Source organism: Carassius auratus, unplaced genomic scaffold (assembly GCF_003368295.1).
Source record: "Carassius auratus strain Wakin unplaced genomic scaffold, ASM336829v1 scaf_tig00217031, whole genome shotgun sequence".
Classification (NCBI taxonomy): Eukaryota; Metazoa; Chordata; class Actinopteri; order Cypriniformes; family Cyprinidae; genus Carassius; species Carassius auratus.
In genome coordinates, this window is record NW_020528863.1 from 273,143 (window position 1) to 292,253 (window position 19,111).

A 19,111-nucleotide genomic window follows, 5' to 3' on the forward strand; every position below is an offset into this window, starting at 1 on the left:
AGGTTTTTTCTCCATTCTGTCACCGATGGAGTTTCGGTTCCTTGCCGCTGTCGCCTGTGGCTTGCTTAGTTGGGGTTACTTCGGGATATCGTTGACTTGATTGTAAATAAATGCACAGACACTATTTAAACTGTACTGAGATGATGTCATCACTGAATTCAATGATGAACTGCCTTTAACAGTCATTTTGCATCATTGACACACTGTTTTCCTAATTAACGTTGTTCTGTTGCTTAGTTTAAAGCGCTATATAAATAAAGGTGACTTGACTTGATAACATGTTGTGAAGGCATAGTCAGGTAACCCATACTCCAAATTTGTAACTATACAGATTTCCTAATAAAAACTCTAACTGTTATCAGTATGCAATTTAATTAATTTGTAAATCATATGAATGAGGAACTTAAAACAACATGAATGTTAATGCTGGAGATAGAGGCCGCAACACTGTTTTGGCACACAAAAGCATTTGTATGAACTCTTTATCAAACTGGATCAGAAAAAAAGAAGAAGAAGAAAAAAGGGATCATATTATCTGTTGATCATTTAGCGCCCCCTTTTGGACAGACAAGCACATAGAGTTTAATAAGAGATTATACAAGAATTTATCTATTAATGAACAAAATGAACATTTGAAATTACACTTCACAATTGCTAGAACTTTTACATTGTTTTTTTTTTTTTAAATATGTATTTCTTTATAATATGTTTATTTATCTCAGGATAGCCACTCATGCACCGACAGAATCAGTGATGTCCATTACACCTGCAGCTGAAGTTGGAATTGGTCAACTCTATAGAAAAAAATAAATACATTTTCATGATGAATTAAAAATTCTACCGAGGTTCTTAAGGAAACACTACAGCCTTATTTGTTTTACAGAAGTATGAACTCAGCAAAAATCCATGGGAGAAAATAGTGAGACTGACACTGTTGGACCACAGACCAAAAAGAGAGGAACAAAATCAGCACATGTTGAAGTTACAAGGCTAGAAAGAGGAAGACAAAAACTAGTGCACAACGATATTTATAGCTTTGTGCTTTTGCACATGCCATTTGTTCTTTTTAATGACACGCCTTATGTTTGATTTTTGATGAAGCAGGAAGAGCAGAACATTAGCCTGGAACTGACAGTAAAACACAGAAGTATCTTACACACAATTACAGATGAGGACCATCTTATGATCAAAACATTTCAAGGTAGGTTTCAAGGTTTTATTTATTTATTTATTTATTAGTGTATAGATATATGGTTATACTTTAGATAGAGTTTCATCATATGTCTGAAATTAATATCTCAATTAAATATCCCAATAACCTGTATTTTCACATTAAGGTAATACGAAGATGATGACTATGTTTAGATGATCACATCATGTTTTAAATGGAATTTAATAAATGACATACAATATTTAAGCTGCAGTCTATAACCTTGTTTTTGGTTAAAAATGATCTGAAATCAACATTTGAACAAGTGCATAACCAGCCAGTGTCCAAAACTATCGCCTTACTTTAGCCTGTTTCACAACAGTTATCTTATAATAATAATTTGAGTGGTACAGCTAGTACATCATAACGTCACGTCTTTAAACAAAAAAAAAAAGAAGTTGTCCTGGCTACTACAGTGTCACATGTCAGGTTCCTTCAGGTTGAAGATCGCTAATAGCCTTTTCTCACAGAAGCTGGCATAATCAAATATTTAATTTTTATGGTGGATTGTAATCCAAAAAGGATTATGTGTTTATGAAACACATGTGAATAATTATTTTATAGTGATTTTTTATTTTTATTTAGGTTATATATATGTAGCTTTTTTTCTGACCTGTCAGGTCTGAGAGAAGTGTTGTATTTTTCACACTTGAGTTAATCATATTTGCGTGTTAGTTTGACCTGAGTGTGCACTTTTTAGTAGAGGTACTAGACATGCTTGCCAGAGGTGTCAAGTAACGAAGTACAAATACTTCGTTACTGTACTTAAGTAGAAATTTGGGGTATCTATACTTCACTTGAGTAATTATTTTTCAGCCGACTTTTTACTTCTACTCCTTACATTTTCAGGCAAGTATCTGTACTTTCTACTCCTTACATTTTAAAAATAGCTTCGTTACTGTTATTTCATTTCGGCTTGTTTTCATTCTGGCTTGTCATCATTAAAAAAAAACCTATCCAGATAAATCGCGCCATCCGGATGGAGTGAATTTGATTGTGGTTGGATGAGAAGTATAAACAAATACCATTCCGACACCCTATTGGTCTGTACGCGATCCATCGCACCTGCACGTGACACAAATCACATCACAGTCCAGCCAGGACATAGACAGTTTTGGGTTCGTTTATCAAAAAATATATTTCTTAAAAGTAGGGTTGGGCATGGAACTGGTATCCGATCGCCTCAGAGTCAGTCCGCTTAAATTTCACATGAAAGCAGCGTCAGACCGGTCTCCTACCGTCTTTCAGCGCGCTCTTCAATCCGCAGAGGCGCAGACCGCGAACTGAACAGCGCATGCGCACTTAAACAAACAGAGGACACAAGGTATGTGTTTATCGATAGAGTTTTAGAATATCCATATCTGTGCAGTTCTTTGTCATACATACAGTTTACAAAAGGTCACGAGGTAGCAGTCGGTTTCTCATCTGTAAAGTTTTCGCTCATCACACCACAGCCGTTTCCTCCAGTGAAAATCTAGCCCTTAACACATATGAACGAACACATACTTTAATTACACTTATTTAAATATACTTAATTTAATCATATGTACTTTATACATTCACTACTGTGCAAAAGTCTTAGACACGTTAGTATTTTCACTTAAAATAATGGTGTTCGGCCAGTTATTTATATATTTTGCTGTATGTCAGTATAAAATATCAGTTTACATTTCCAAACATTCATTTTGTCATTGTCAGCCTGCTTGTGCATTCAAAATCACACTAGATTATTATTAAAATTAATGGCAAACTGATATTTCCTACTGACAAACTACAGCAAAAGATATAAATAACTGGGTTAAAACCCTTTTTGGGGTGAAAATACTAATTTTTCCATAAGACTTTTGCACAGTACTGTATTTTAAAAATGACCTTGTTGCTACTTTATAAAGAATGACCATAGAGTAATTCACAGAACTGATTAAAGACAGTGACAGACAGCACTCATCTTAGCTAAATATCAGAGTGATTGACAGAGATACAGTAGAAATATTATGTGTGGTTTTGTATTAAATAATGACCCAGATTGTGAAATACATTTATTAGCTTTAGATTAAGGGAAACACAACTTGGGAAATGAGAGCATCCAAGGTGAAAAGCTATGGATTTATTTTAAATATTTGTAATGTTCTTTAAAGTTATCCATAGTTTTTTTTTTTTTTTTTTTTTAAAGTATCGGTTCAGGCACCGTTTAGGAGCCGGTACCGTTTTAAAAGTATCGAAAAGGCACTGGACCCTACTTAAAAGTTATTATTTCTCACTGGCTCGTTTACCAAATGAGTGCTTTATCTTCGTCCTCCACAAATTAAGCTACTGTAGGTAGTTTGGTAGCGAGACGTTTGAATAAATTAGCGTTTTCGATTGACGATGCGATTGACAATGTTGTGAAAAGTAGGCTATACCAACTTTGTAACTCGTTACCCCCCGAACACTGGACATAGCAGACGTATGCACCAAATACAAGAAGCTATCAATCAAGAAAGTATCAGGATTATGATTTCTTTTTCAGTTTTAGTTTTTGATTAATCACTTGGATTAATCATTCATTTTGACAGCACTATAATGTTTACTGTAAATAGACAACCATACAAGTGTAATTGTCACTAAGCCTGCACCAATGTTCTTGTCCATTGCCCTCGCAGATTCCTGCAGCTAAGCTTGGATGTACATTTACATTCCATTAAAGGTTATTGATGACAAGCCTCTGAAGTTTGACTTTTTGCACCATAACAATACTTATTGGCAACTAGTCATCATATCTCTAGTCCTTTAATGTATTTGCATTGTACTAAAGTGTGTTCATTTTAAATGGGCATATATGCGGCTGATGAAGACCTGATGGTCGAAACGTTGCTTGATTAAATTCCTCTGGAGAAGTAGTTTTCAGTGTTCAGACTTCATTTCTTTATTTGTCTATATCATTCAGTTGTCTTGCACCTGCGTCCTAATTGGATGTTTGGGATGTGCACACCATTTTTGTATTTTCATAAATGCGGCTGAAACAGGAAGCCTAGTGCATCCCAAATTTTTCAACATGAACATTTTAATACAACATTATAGTCATTATGGCCTAGGGCCTTTAGAAAAATGTTTTTTTGAGGAGGTGGGGTAGTACACAATAGGCCCCTGTGGTGCGGCCTAAGCTTTTGTTCTTAATGGCATTTTTTCCCCTTACATTACTTTTACTTTTATACTTTAAGTAGTTTTTTAAACCAGTACTTTTGCACTTTTACTTGAGTAAAAAGCTTGAGTTGATACTTCAACTTCTACAAAAGTCTTTTTAAACCCTAGTATCTATACTTCTACTTGAGTAATGAATGCCAGTACTTTTGACACCACTGATGCTTGCTTAATAACCATGACTGAACTGGACAATGAGTGAGAGACCAGACATTTCAGTATACTTACACATTATACTTGCATATTACACATACTCCTCAAAACATTAGATTCATCCATGCTGGAGCCGAGCCACCACAGAACCAACACAAGGAAGATAATTCTGCACACAGCTGCAATTGCAGGTTTTCAAAGAGAGATAGCAACAAAGAGGCAAAATTTACAGATTGCAGCTTTAAATAAAGAGCTATTTAAAAGGCTATTTATGTATTGTATTGTATTTCTAAGGCCTGAATTCTAAGGATACTATTATAAATTATATTATAATCATTGCAGTTGTTTATTAATGAACAAGATATTTTCATGTTTAAAATGTTCAATTTTTAAACCTCATCCAGGTTCAGTCCAGATTTTGAGTTATGAAAAGAGATCTGTACTGTAGCACCTGACACAGTTTCTACAGGAACCAATCCAGACCATCAGAATATGTTCAGTACAGAAAGAGATCCAGAACAAGTCATGAGAGGATCCAGTTCTGCTCACTTTCAGGAGGAGACTGGAGATCTGCAGAATCCAGTAGATGATGAACTACAGAGAGTCAAAGACCAGCACAAAACCAGCATGAAGAACAAGTATGAGAGATTATGTGAGGGACTGAAACTCCAGGAGAATGAAAGCCTCCTGAACAGCATCTACACACAGCTCTACATCATAGAGGGAGAGAGAGAAGGAGTGAATGAAGAACATGAGGTTTTACAGATGGAGAAAACAGCCAGAACACAACCCTCACAAGACACTCCAATCTACTGCAATGACATATTTAAAGCCTCCGCTGAAGCAGGATCTGAGGAGAAAGAGCAGATCAAGACTGTTCTTACTAAAGGCATCGCTGGAATCGGAAAAACCGTCTCTGTGCAGAAGTTCATTCTGGACTGGGCCGAGGGAAAAGCCAATCAGGATGTAGATTTCATGTTTGTGCTTCCATTTCGAGAGCTGAACTTGATCCGAGATCATCAGTACAGTCTTCACAGACTTCTGCTGGACTTTCATCCTGAACTTCAAGATCTGGACTCACAGATTTATGAGGAGTGTAAAGTTATGTTCATCTTTGATGGTCTGGATGAAAGCAGAATCACACTGATGTTTTCAGACGCTCAGAAAGCTTGTGACATGACTGAGACTTTATCAGTGGGTGGGTTGATGTCAAAGCTCATGAAAGGAGAGCTGCTTCCCTCTGCTCTTATCTGGATCACCTCCAGACCAGCAGCAGCCAATCAGATCCCCTCCAAATACATCCACCGTCTGACAGAAATTCAGGGATTCACTGAGCCTCAGAAGGAGGAATATTTCAGGAAGAGAATCAGTGATGAGCATCAAGCCAGCAGAATCATCTCACACATCAGAAGAGCAAGAAGCCTCCACATCATGTGCCACATCCCCGTCTTCTGCTGGATATCATCCACTGTGCTTCAGAAGCTCCTGGAAGAAGATCTGAATGCAGAAATCCCTCAAACACTGACTGAAATGTACATCCACTTCCTGCTGATTCAGATCAACATGAGGAACCAGAAGTATGAAGAGAGAGATCCAGAGAAACTCCTGCAGTCCAATAGAGAAGTGATTGTGAAACTTTCTGAAGTGGCTTTCAAACAGCTGATGAAGGGCAATGTGATGTTCTATGAGGAGGACCTGATTGAGAGCGGTGTAGATGTCACTGACGCTTCAGTGTATTCTGGGATTTGCACTGAGATCTTTAAGGAGGAACCTGTGATTCATCAGAGGAAAGTCTACAGCTTCATTCATCTGAGCGTTCAGGAGTTTCTTGCTGCTTTCCATGTGTTTTACTACCACATAAGCATCAATACAGAAGCATGTTTAGATTCTCTGCATAATCTGCAAAAAAGAGGGGTAGAAAAAGCTCTTGACAGTGAGAATGGATGTCTGGATCTGTTCCTGCGGTTCCTTCTGGGCATCTCACTGGAGTCCAATCAGAGACTCTTACAGGATCTACTGACACACACAGAGAACAGCTCAGAGAGCATCAGGAGAACCACACAGTACATTAAAGAGAAGATCAAAGATGGATATGGACTCTCCACTGAAAGATCCATCAATCTGTTCCTCTGTCTGCTGGAAGTGAAAGATCAGACTCTGTCCAGAGAGATTCAGGAATTTGTGAAATCAGACAAACACTCAGAGAAGAAACTCTCTCCTGCTCACTGCTCAACAATCTCCTACATGCTTCAGATGTCAGAGGAGCTGGTGGATGAGCTGGACCTCAAGAAATACAACACATCAGATGAGGGGAGAAGAAGACTGATACCAGCTGTACTCAACTGCAGAAAAGCACTGTGAGTGTTACAATGAAAAATAAATATTTTTATGCAAAGTAACAATCCTCTCTGAAATCTATGTCTACATTATCATGTATATTTGCACTATGTCTGTACCTTCTGCACTGGAAGATCCTTTGACCAAGACCGAATCCTTGCATGTGTAAACACACTTGCCAATAAATTTCTTTCTGAATTATAATTTATAAGGTTCATAGTAATTTAACTTATATAAATTTAGAAATTTGAATATAAAAAAGTCAGATAAGAGTAGAGTCCGTTTTCTTTTCACTGAAAATTGTGTTTATCTCATTTTCAGTCTTGCTGGCTTTAATATCATTGCCCAGGACTGTGATGTTGTTTCGTCAGCGCTACAATCCTCAAACTGTGTCCTGAGAGAGCTGGATCTGAGTAACAATGATCTGCGGGATTCAGGAGTGAAGCTGCTCTCCGATGGACTGAAGAGTCCAAACTGTCAGCTAGAGATACTGAGGTTTGTGAACACAGTTCAAGCACCCAAATGTGGGAATCTATTTTACTGGGGCAAATAATTTTCTATTTTAGCTATTTCTCATGTGATTCATGTTCAAACATATTGTTTTTCAACATGTGATGCAGGCTTTTTAATACATAGTGATGAAAAATGGCCTTTACTCACCAAATAAGTAAAAATTTATTTCTTTAATAAAAGTGTCTCATTAAGAGTATAACCTGGGTTCTTTGAGAAGGGGAATTCTTTGGTTTAGGAAATGCCCTAAGTATGACCAGTGTTTGAAAGGTGTCAAAACACTACAATTCCATTGGCAGATGACAGTCCATGACATAACTTATAGTGCGCCTGATTAGGGGGTGTCGTGGCCTAGTGGTTAGAGAGTATGACTCCTAAACCTAAGGTTGTGGGTTCAAGTCTCGGGCCGGCAATAACCTGACTTAGGTGCCCTTGAGCAAGGCACTGAACCCCAAACTGCTCCCTGGGCACCGCAGAATAATGGCTGCCCACTGCTCCGGGTGTGTGTTTACTGCTGTGTGTGCACTTTGGATGGATTAAATGTAGAGCACGAATTCTGAGTATGGGTCACCATACTAGGCTGTATGTCACGTCACGTCGTCACTTAAATTGATAGTATAATCGGGCACCTGAGGTTTAGTTTAGTCAGAGGTTATGACTTAACTATATAATAGGTCGACCATGCTTACCATTATTTAAATAGTGGTTCTGTTTAGTCCCCTACAGTCAACCATGTAACAACTTAGTTAAAGGGGTCATATGATGTAATTAAAATTGCATAAATTTAAACTTAAATTTTTCCTTTCTCTTTAAAATGTTACAAGCTTTAGGTGCATAAAAGAAGATATGTAAAGTTGCAAATACTAAAGTCTCAAATCCAAACGATTTTCAAAGGTGAATCTAAGAGTAAGATGGATACCTGGCTTTTAGAAAAATGCATAGTATGAAGTGTTGGGACAATTACTCTGGTTACAGAAGGCAAAGCACACTTCATTTACAGCAATATCGTTGAGTGGTTTGCAAATGATTGCACAGATCTTATTAAAACTGAACTGAGATCAATGACATCAATGAATTCAATTATGAACCATAAATTTAACTGTCATTTTACATTATTTACTCACTGATTAATTTCCTAATTAATGCTGTTCAGTTGCTTTGACAAAATCTTTTTGTTTAAAGTGCATTATGAATAAAGGTGACTAGACTAAACTTGACAGAAGACCCTGACCCCTTTGCTGCAACACTTTAAATACAAAACCAAGATAAAACATCCCCAAAATGGCATGTGCAAACAATTGGAATTTGCATTTACCCATGTCCCAGACACCTCAATGGGAACAAGAGGTAATTTAAATGGAAGACCCTGGGAAAGGGCATTACCATTACAGTAAGCAAATATTTCTTAACTCTTAGGATTTGTATTATATGTTAGTCTACTTTTGTAAGATTGAGACCATTGTACCGGTTGCACTGAGACATTTCGAATGATACCAGATATGACTGTTAGTTCACTTGTGTTGGCATTTTCATGTAATAATTTTGAGCAGATTTAAAGTGAAACAAATGGTCAGAAGGGAAGGAAGTCTCCTGCACCTCCATTTTGAGAGGTGTTTCGAAGATGACCATGTGTATTTGTATTGTCTGTTTCTAAGGTGATCAAAGTATGTGAGATTCTTTAATCCTAACAGATACTCCACCCCAAAATGAAAATTTTGTCATTAATCACTTACCCCTGTGCTGTTCCAAACCCGTAAAAGCTTTGTTCATCTTTGGAACACAATTTAAGATACTTTGGATGAAAACAGGGAGGCTTGTGACTGTCCCATGGACTGCCAAGTAAATTACACTATCAAGGTTCAGAAAAGTAGGAAAAGCATTGTCAGAACAGTCCATCTGCCATCAGTGGTTCAACCATAATGTAATGAAGTGACGCCAATATATTTTGAATGCAAATAAAACAAAAATAATAACTTTATTCAATAATTGATCATCTCTGTGTCACTCCACTTCAGCATAGTGCCATTTTGACGAATCTTAGTTTTACCAAGGCAATGTACACTCTTCTGTGTCTGCAGCGCCAAAGGATGCACTGTTTTCTTTCAAATCAAAGTGTAAATAGATATAGAATACATATCCTAGTGGTGCGGCTGTCAGAAGAGGGAGAGGCGGAGAGGGCAGTGATCCTGGACTGATCCTATCCTCACACATGCAAACCCTCTACATACCAAGGGGTTCACACAAAACAAGGGGGGTCCGCCTTTGTTACTATGCCGCCCGCAGCTGGAATCAGTTTCCAGAAGAGATCAGCTAAAATACTGATGTGCTAAAATACGGATGTGCTAAAATACTAGTCACATTTAAATCTAGACTCAAAACCCATCTGTTTAGCTGTGCATTTATTGAATGAGCACTGTGCAATGTCCGAACTGATTGCACTGTATTTTACGTACCGTATTCACTGTATTTTATGTAAAATCATTTTCTTTTTTTAACTGTTTTAAACTAATTTTAAATAAGTCAATTTTTAAATAATTTCCAAATTTTAGAAATTGCTTTTTTTATTTCTTCATGAATATTTTGCTTTCTTTTATGTTAAGCACTTTGAATTACCATTGTGTACAAAGTGTGCTATATAAATAAACTTGCCTAGCCTTACATTTACATAATTAGAAGAGATGAATGCAGGTTGAAGGTCTCCTCCATGATCTCTGTACCTCAGTGTGGAGATCTGGAAGAAATGTAAGACTCACAGTAGCCAGATTACTATGGCTTGACTGAAAACACTTGTCAATTCTGCCACAAGAGACTTCTTGTTTCTCACGCCTCCAAGCTAGATCTAATCTTTTTTATTCTTATTTTGCATGTCACTTCAACATTCTATGGAAAGACAGATATAAAAGCTTCCTAAATGTTAATGTGTAATTCTAATGCAACATAATATTTATATCTCTGTAGGTTGTCGGGCTGTATGGTGACAGAGGAAGGCTGTGGTTATTTGTCTTCAGCTCTGAGTTCAAACCCCTCACACCTGAGAGAGCTGGATCTGAGCTACAATCACCCAGGACAATCAGGAGTCCAGCTGCTCAAACACAAACTGGACGATACAAACTATCATCTGCAGATACTCAAGTATGTTTATGATACATGTGTGTGCATGCGTATATATATATATATTTTTTTTCAATACTTACTTCCTAACATGAAAAATGCAATGTACTTTTGTAAAGCATAGAAGCATTTTCAATCATTTTTGACCCACAGAGTTTACAGGTTAAGATTATGGCTAATCTTCAGGACCAAAATCTTATAAAGTGTTTATCAGTCAAATTTTTTTGAACAGTAAGATTTTTCATGTTTTTTTTTTTTAAGTAAGCCTCTTCTGCTCACCAAGCCTGCCTTTATTTGATCCAAAATATAGCAAAAGTAGCAGCAAACTGATTTCTGTGATCAAAGTTGAATTATTTTTTTGCTAAATAAATTATAGACATTTCTACTTTTATTTTGCAAGGATGATTTAAATTGATCAAAAGTGATGATACAGACATTTATAATGTTAAAAATATTTTTATTTCAGATAACTATTCTTCATAACTTTCTATTCATCAAATAATCCTGACAAAAATATATACATAACATAATTAACATAATTATAATAATAATAAATGTTTTTGAGCATTAAATCAGCATATTAGAATGATCATGTAACACTGAAGATTGGAGTAATGATGCTGAAAATTTGGGTTTGAAATAAAATAAATTACATTTTAAAATATATTCAAATAGAAATCAGACATTTTAAATAGTAAAAATATTTCACAATTTTACTGTTTTTGCTATACATAGGATCAAATAAATGCAGGCTTGGTGTACGTTGTACAAAATAATATTAATAAAAAACTTTTATAGCTACAGTATTAAGAGGTTAGATGTTTTAGATATTGATAAATAAATCATTAAATCAATTTGAAATGTGATTGACAGTAATGTTAGTGAGGTTCTGTTTCTCTGACAATTTTTAAATGTCTGGTGTGTGTATATTTTTGTCCAGTTTGAATCATGGAGAACATTTCAGGGTCAGACCAGGACTGCGGAAATGTAGGTCTTCACACAACACTCATATGTATAAGAAACCGCTTAAATACTCTCCATGATACAGTTCTCATCTGTTCTCTTGTGTTCAGATGCCTGTGATCTCACACTGGATTCAAACACAGCAAATACTAAACTCATCCTGTCTGAAAACAATAGGAAGGCGACGCTTGTGGAAGATCATCAGCCGTATCCTGATCATCCAGAGAGATTTGAGCACTACGAGCAGGTTCTGTGTGGAGAGAGTCTGACTGGACGCTGTTACTGGGAGGCTGAATGGAGCGGCTGGGTTGACATAGCAGTAACGTATAAAGGAATCAGCAGGAAAGGAAGAAGTGATGACTGTGATTATGGACTCAATGATAAGTCCTGGAGTTTGAGCTGCATTAAGGGCAGATACACTGTCTGGTATGATAAAATCAGCATTGATATTCCTGTACCTTTACCACAATCTAACAGAGTTGGTGTCTATCTGGACGTGTCGGCCGGCATTCTGTCCTTCTACAGCGTCTCTGACACACACACACTCACACACTTACACACATTCAACACCACATTCACTGAACCCCTCTATGCTGGGATTGGGGTTTTTTATAATAACTGCTCAGTATGTCTGTGTCAGATTTAGCAATCTACAGGAGAGAACAACAAATGATATTTACCACACACCAAATTATATATTAGAGTCTCTGTCTCATCTTACCTTAAAGTTTCAAGTTTTACACAAACACATCAATGACATAAATAAATGTTTTTACTGAACCAATAAAGGAGCAATACGTTATTTCATTTGTGTTCAGAAGCTTGAGGCAGTGTTCAGTTTCTTATTTGAATCAATTTAATTACTTTTATAGACTTCTTGAATATATATACATATTTTTTTTTCAGACTGGTTCTTATAAAAGAACCTGGAGATTTGATTTGGTCCTCACCCTGTATATAGCGAGACCCATTAAATAATTGGATCCATTAGATAACTACAAAACATGAATTAATAATAGTTATTATATTATTGCACTATTTCTAAGTTATATAACATTGCAACAGACATTTATCACAGAGTTTAGGGCTTTCAGAAATGACAGAAAATAACATTAAAAAAACGTGGTATTCTTGGTGATCCACTAGAAGGAGCTCAGGTGTTAAAGATTGTGAGTTTGGGGAGTCCCCTGCTGAACTGGAAAGCTTGAGCACACCTAAATTACCAAATTCCGCTATAAATTTGATGGCATTTCTCAAACATTCCATAGGTTACTGACAATAGAGGAAAGTCTTAATTTCAGCACAGGGTAATAGAAATGTAGCACTTGACAAGCCTCCCCGGACTCGCATCTAGCACATATATTTAATACTTTGTTTAGAAAATATATACTGTGGCCATTCCAATTTTTTTTTTATTTTTTTTTTATGATTCAAATCTGAAAACAGCTGTGCCTTTTATAATGAAAGTAAAGTAGGTGTAATTGTCTGTACATTTCTACTGTGATCTTTCATTGAATTTAATACCACAGTAAATACCTAATTTTATTAATGTAATAGTTTTGGTGATACTAGATGGCAAGAGTGAGATTGACCTTTTATGTAAAATACATTTGTAGTCTTCATGTATAAAGTTTATTCATATGCTGCCCTGAGTACATTATATATATTTTCAGTACTAATAGCTGTCTATATCTGTAGAGGAATAGAAAAACAGCACCATGTCTGAAACCTCTGAGCTGTGTGTCTATGAAGAGTGATGCATCCCTACCTCATAATATTAATTTCAGTGATGGAGCAGTGACTTCTGACCTCAGGTAAGACAAAAGCTGAAAGAGATTGGCTAGCTACTTTGTTTTATAAGATGAGTGAATCCTAACGTGGAATATTAATGTTTGCATGATATTAGGATAATAATTTTTTTTAAATATCATTGTGTAAACACGTAAAGATTGGTCTCACAACTGCAGGCCACGTGTAACCACACCAGCATAGGACCTCCACATCCACTATTGTCACCTCCAAGATCGTCTGAGACCAGCCACTCAGACAGATGCTGCAACAGTCAGTTTGCATAACCTAAGAATTTCTGCAAAACTGTCAGAAACCATCTAAGGGAAGCTCAACTGCAGTTTGTCGTCATAACCAGTGTTGTGCAAGTTACTTTCATACTGTAATACATTATAGATTACTTGTTACTGTTATTTAAAAGTAATTCTTACCTTACAATATTACTGTCTAAGAACTTAATGCATTACATCACTCCTGAATTACTTTTGAGTTACTTTCAGTAAAAAAAAAAAAACTACAGAAGAAGAACGTAAAGGGTTAGATTACTGAAAATGTAAACTGGCTTGTGTTTTACTCACCCTTGAAGCATCCTAGGTTTATATGACTTTCTTCTTTTAGCCGAATCCAGTCAAAAATGTAACAAAAATTGTCCTGGATATTCCAAGCTCTATCATTGCAGTCAGCGGGTGTCGCAGTTGAACACTCCACAAATTGTCAAATAAAGTGCGCGTATCTTTAAATGTTGCATTATTTATTTGCATTGCATTTGTAGAGAGACAATGTTCCTGTAAAAAAAAATTCTTATTATTTTTTTTGGTGATTTTTAAGGCCCGAGCACCGATGGTGTGAGGACCCTATTGTATCTGTTCTGTTTCTTCTTCTTCTTCTTCTCCAAAATGAATCGCATTTTTGAGGGCTTAAACATGCTCAAAAAGATATGAAACTGCACACGCATCAAACCTGGTGAAAATTTTGTCTGATATAGATTGTCTGATTCAGAAGAGGGTGTGGCAAAATGTCTCGACAACGCCACCTATACTAAGAAAATCAACAGCCTTCCGGCTGTGTTTCACGTACATGCACGGAAATTGGCACACATACGTAACACACCAATACCTACAAAAAGACTCTTGGAGCAAAATTCTAAACCCAATAGGAAGTCAGTTTGAATTTTTAATTTTATGAGCAATTTTTGTGAAATTTTTGTAATTTACATGCGTTGTATTTTAACCAACTCCTCCTAGAGATTTATTCAGATCAACACCAAATTTTAATCTAAAGGCTTCACATAGTTGATAAGACTCCGAACCTGAACAGATTGACATGCCCATATTCAGTTATAGTCATAGCTCCACCTATTGGAATTGCGAAGGACTTGAGGTTTCGTTAAAGGGCGTGTCCATGGCGGCCTGACAAATTTCGATGTTTCGCCATGAAAAAGGAAGTTGCTGTAACTCAGACATACAATGTCCAATCTGCCCCAAACTTCACATGTTAGATAAGACTTCTGCCCTTAAAAGATCTACATGCCCATATTCAGTTATAGTCATAGCGCCACCTGCTGGCAACAGGAAGTGACATGTTTTACCCTGCGACAAACTACTCCTAGACATTTTTTGACATTAATGTATTTTTTGTGGTCAGTCTAATCTAAAGGCATGTGTAATGTTAAATTGTGGAGATATTGAGTTTTTGTTAAAGGGCGTGTCCATGGCGCCATGACAAAATTTGATGTCTCGCCACAGCAAGAGAAGTTGTTGTAACTCAATATATATATAAAAAATGTTCAATCTTCCCCAAACTTCACATGTTCGATGAGAGTCCTGTCCTGAACACATCTGAAGGCCACTATTTCATTATAATGAAAGCACCACCTGCTGGCAACAGGAAGATTGACACATATATGGAATAAACATTGATATATTCTACTTATAGTTATGAGTTTAAATGCCTATTTCTCATCGTCCACCTTTTTACTAAAGCCACTCGCTGGTGGTGAGCCCAGGTGTGAGGGCCCGTTCATCGCTGCTTGCAAGTTTAATTGAGCCTGTTCTTTTATAGGTTGTCTGGCTGTATGGTGACAGAGGAAGGCTGTGGTTATTTGTCTTCAGCTCTGAGTTCAAACCCGTCACATCTGAGAGAGCTGGATCTGAGCTACAATCACCCAGGACCATCAGGAGTCCAGCTACTCAAACACAAACTGGAGGATCCAAACTATCAGCTGCAGATACTCAAGTATGTTTGGCAATAGTACTGACTAGATAAGAGATAGGCAACATCTGTCATGAAGAACATCTGTCCTGCAGAGTTTAACTCCAAGAACTGTAGCTTTAGTAATCCTGTGGACATTGGTGAGCTTGTTCTGTTGTGTTAGATTAGGGTTGAAGCTGAACTCTGCAGGACCACTGCACTCCAGGATCAATGTTACCTATTCCTGGACAAGACTTTGAGCAACATGAGCCGGTTCTGTGTGTTGAGAGTCTGACTGGACGTTGTTACTGGGAGGCTGAATGGAGTGGCTTTGTTGAAATATCAGTGAAACATAGAGGAATTAACAGGAAAGGAGGTAATGACAGTTGGTTTGGATACAGGGGCAAATCCTGGAGTCTGTACTGCTCTGCTAAAGGATTCACTGTTGAGAGCACAATGACAGCACTGACATCTCTGTAACTTCGTCTAAGAGAGTAAGAGTGTATGTGGATGTGTCTGTTGGTGTTCTGTCCTTCTACAACGTCTCTGACACACACACACACTCACACACATTCAACACCACATTCACTGAACCCCTATGTGCTTGATTTGGGGTTCATTATGTCTCCAAAATATCTTATGTCAGATTAAATCACAAAAACAATTAACAATTATTTTCACACACATCAATCTATCAATTCTGTGTCACTTCTCAAGCTGCTTCATGTGTGTACATGAACATTTGACTTTGCTTTCAATGAACTACAACGGTGCCTCTATTAATTGTATTTTACATTTTATTAGTCGTACACCTTTTTGACAACTGAAATCCAAGTGGAATTTTTGTTAAGCTCAATTACATAAATTACACAATTATGTGAATAGGTTGCAATATATTCAATAGATTAAAGTAATTTGTATTATTATTGTTTTTATAACCAGTGCTTCATAGAATGAGTAGTTCAATGCCTGAAAGTACAGTCTTCTATTGTGATTCATCTCAAAGTTGTTTGGATTAGTCCATAGCTCAGAATCCTTTCAAATATTGAGAAAACACCACAGAAAGTGAATGAAACAATAGTTCTGAAACCAAGTCACTGGCTGAATTTAGAATAGCATACTACTATTTCTGATATATAAAGATATATAGTAGATATAATTTCTACAGAAACTTAGAAACACAAACTTCAGACATGATTAAATTACTCGAAAAAGTCACACTAAATCACAGATTTTAATGTAATGTTACAGCTGGAAGAAGAAGTCATGAATCAGTTAATAGTGATAATCATATATACATGAAAGCCCTTCATAAAAGCAGCCAAATGACTGAAGGGTCTGTTCTATGATATCAAACTGACTCATCATAAATTCACAAAGTTGCTGTTTAACTGTATTCTGAATGTAAAAATGAAACCTTTCAATGAGTCAATTCAATTATCCATTAATAAAAAGAGTAACATCCTTCGTTCCTGAATGAATCAGCTGTTCGAACAAATCAATTGAGTAAATGATTCAGTGACGAAATCAGTAACTTGCTGCCACCTAATGGAAGTTTTATTTTTTATTTTTAAAGTACTATTTCAGTTATTTAAATCATTGTATATTTCTATACTCAAAATGTGATATTTGAACATTATTCTCAACATTAATTAATTCTCAAATTAATTGCACTCATGCAACCTCTGAGAATCATTAAATACCTACAAGCCACTTTTGTGTTCTGTGCCATCTCTGTAGTGCAAATTAACTTTGTTAATACTGATTTTATTTAATCAGTAACTTATTTTTCTTATTCCATTGTTTTAATTAGAAATTTTGAACAAAAAAAAGCTTATGAAAATGCACTTTTGAATATGACATAAAAGATAACTTTGAATAAAAACGCCCCTGCAAATCACTTTTACGGAGTCCAATATTACTTTGTAAACGGGAAGGCTAATTTCTGATATTGTTCAGAAGGTGCTCCTAATTTTTATTTATTTTTTAATGAGCAGCACAAGTGCTCCTAAAAATGAAAGTACAGTAAGCATAGAGCCCTGTTTAGTGAGTGTGGTGGTGTTGATGTGGTGCTGGGACGGGTGAGAAGAAATCACAGGATTCTCACTACAAGAAACTAGACTACACCACTGCTAATTGCTATCCTTGTCAACTAATGTTTAGAGGGTGATTGAATCAAGCAACAGTCAAACCAAATGGGTTGAGAATGGCTCTATCTAGAGATGGATATATGGCATTACATCAGTGATAAACACCTGTAATACTGTATATGCTTACCTAAAAATGAGTGCTTATGTGTAGCAAGGCTGCAGAAACCAGAGAGCAGTTGGAAATTAAGTAATAAATGGGTGTTAATGGAGGGCTACTGATCAGCCAACTTACTATCTTATTTCTCTTTATGACAATATATTGACCAAACTGATCAAATCAGTCAACCAAAAAAGATATTTGCTTTAACATATTAGCTTTATCATAACTTGTTTTTTTAGTTAAGCAGGCCTACAGCATGGCAGAAACTTTGCTTACAGACATATTCAATTGATGCAGTACAGTTTTATTCAGTTTAGTGTGAAATGGATAACCATGCACATAAGAAAGGACATTATGTTACAAGTAGAATTGTCAAACTGAATGACTAGAGTTCTGTAAAATGAAACTAATATTTGCATTCATATGCTCGGTTTCTATTACTAATGTGTAACGCTATACTAGGGAGCATGGGGGGATTGGTCTGTTTGATCTTTCACTTATGTTTGTGATGTTGTTTCTTCTGTTTGTCTTGTGTCAAACCTGCATGTGCCTGTGGTAGACCTGAAGTTATCTGAAAGGGAAATGACATCACAAACGCTGAGGTGAGTTTTGATTTCATTTGCCTGTTGGCTCTGTGGTCGGTCTATATTGATACACATATTCTATTTAAGTGGACAAAGTCATATGCAAATGTTTATCAACATGCAAAAACACAATCATCCAGTCGACCACTGAGGCCCTGGAGGAATTTTAGAGAGGTTTGCATGAGCCCTTCTTATGCAAATGATAAACGATGGATTACTGAGGTCGTTGATACACATCTGAAGACGCTGATAGACATATGCACTTCTTAGAGTTTTCTTGCCTTTACGTTTGTTTTTGCTACTTTTCAGGTGTCTTTTACGTAGCCTTTAGACTTTATTGTTTTTACTCTTGTCCTAGAAATAGGCTACACTTTAAATCTTGGTCAATGAAATCCATGAAAAAAAAAAATTCTAAAGGTATAAATCGCCTTTTTAAAACTATTGTAAGGATGAAAGAACCTCAGATACTTTGATCTCCTGAGAAACAGACAATACAAACATGAACAAGCATCTTCGAGAGAGGAGACACCTCTCTCATGTTATCAGTTCTTCCTCATCCTCTTCCTCACTCATCCTCCCTTCACTAGGTTCACTCAGAAAGGTCAATAATATCATGTTCTACATGAATGCAAGTGATATTTACAGTCATGCTTGGTATTATTTGAATAGTCTCAGGGTGACTGGTACAATGTACAATGTCTCAATCTTCCAAAAGTAGAATTAAAGATAATACAGATCCTAAGAGATAAGAGATATTTTGCTTACTGTAATGGAGAGCAGGCTTTGAGAATTTGATGTTTTGTATTGATATGATTTGATATGTTTGAATTGGATA

General features: G+C 36.3%; 1 pseudogene; it reads left to right on the forward strand.

The window, feature by feature from the left end:
- Window positions 1-1,088: 1,088 nt before the first annotated feature.
- Window positions 1,089-12,266, forward strand: LOC113099793 (NACHT, LRR and PYD domains-containing protein 3-like; annotated as a pseudogene).
- The last annotated feature ends 6,845 nt before the right edge of the window (window positions 12,267-19,111 follow it).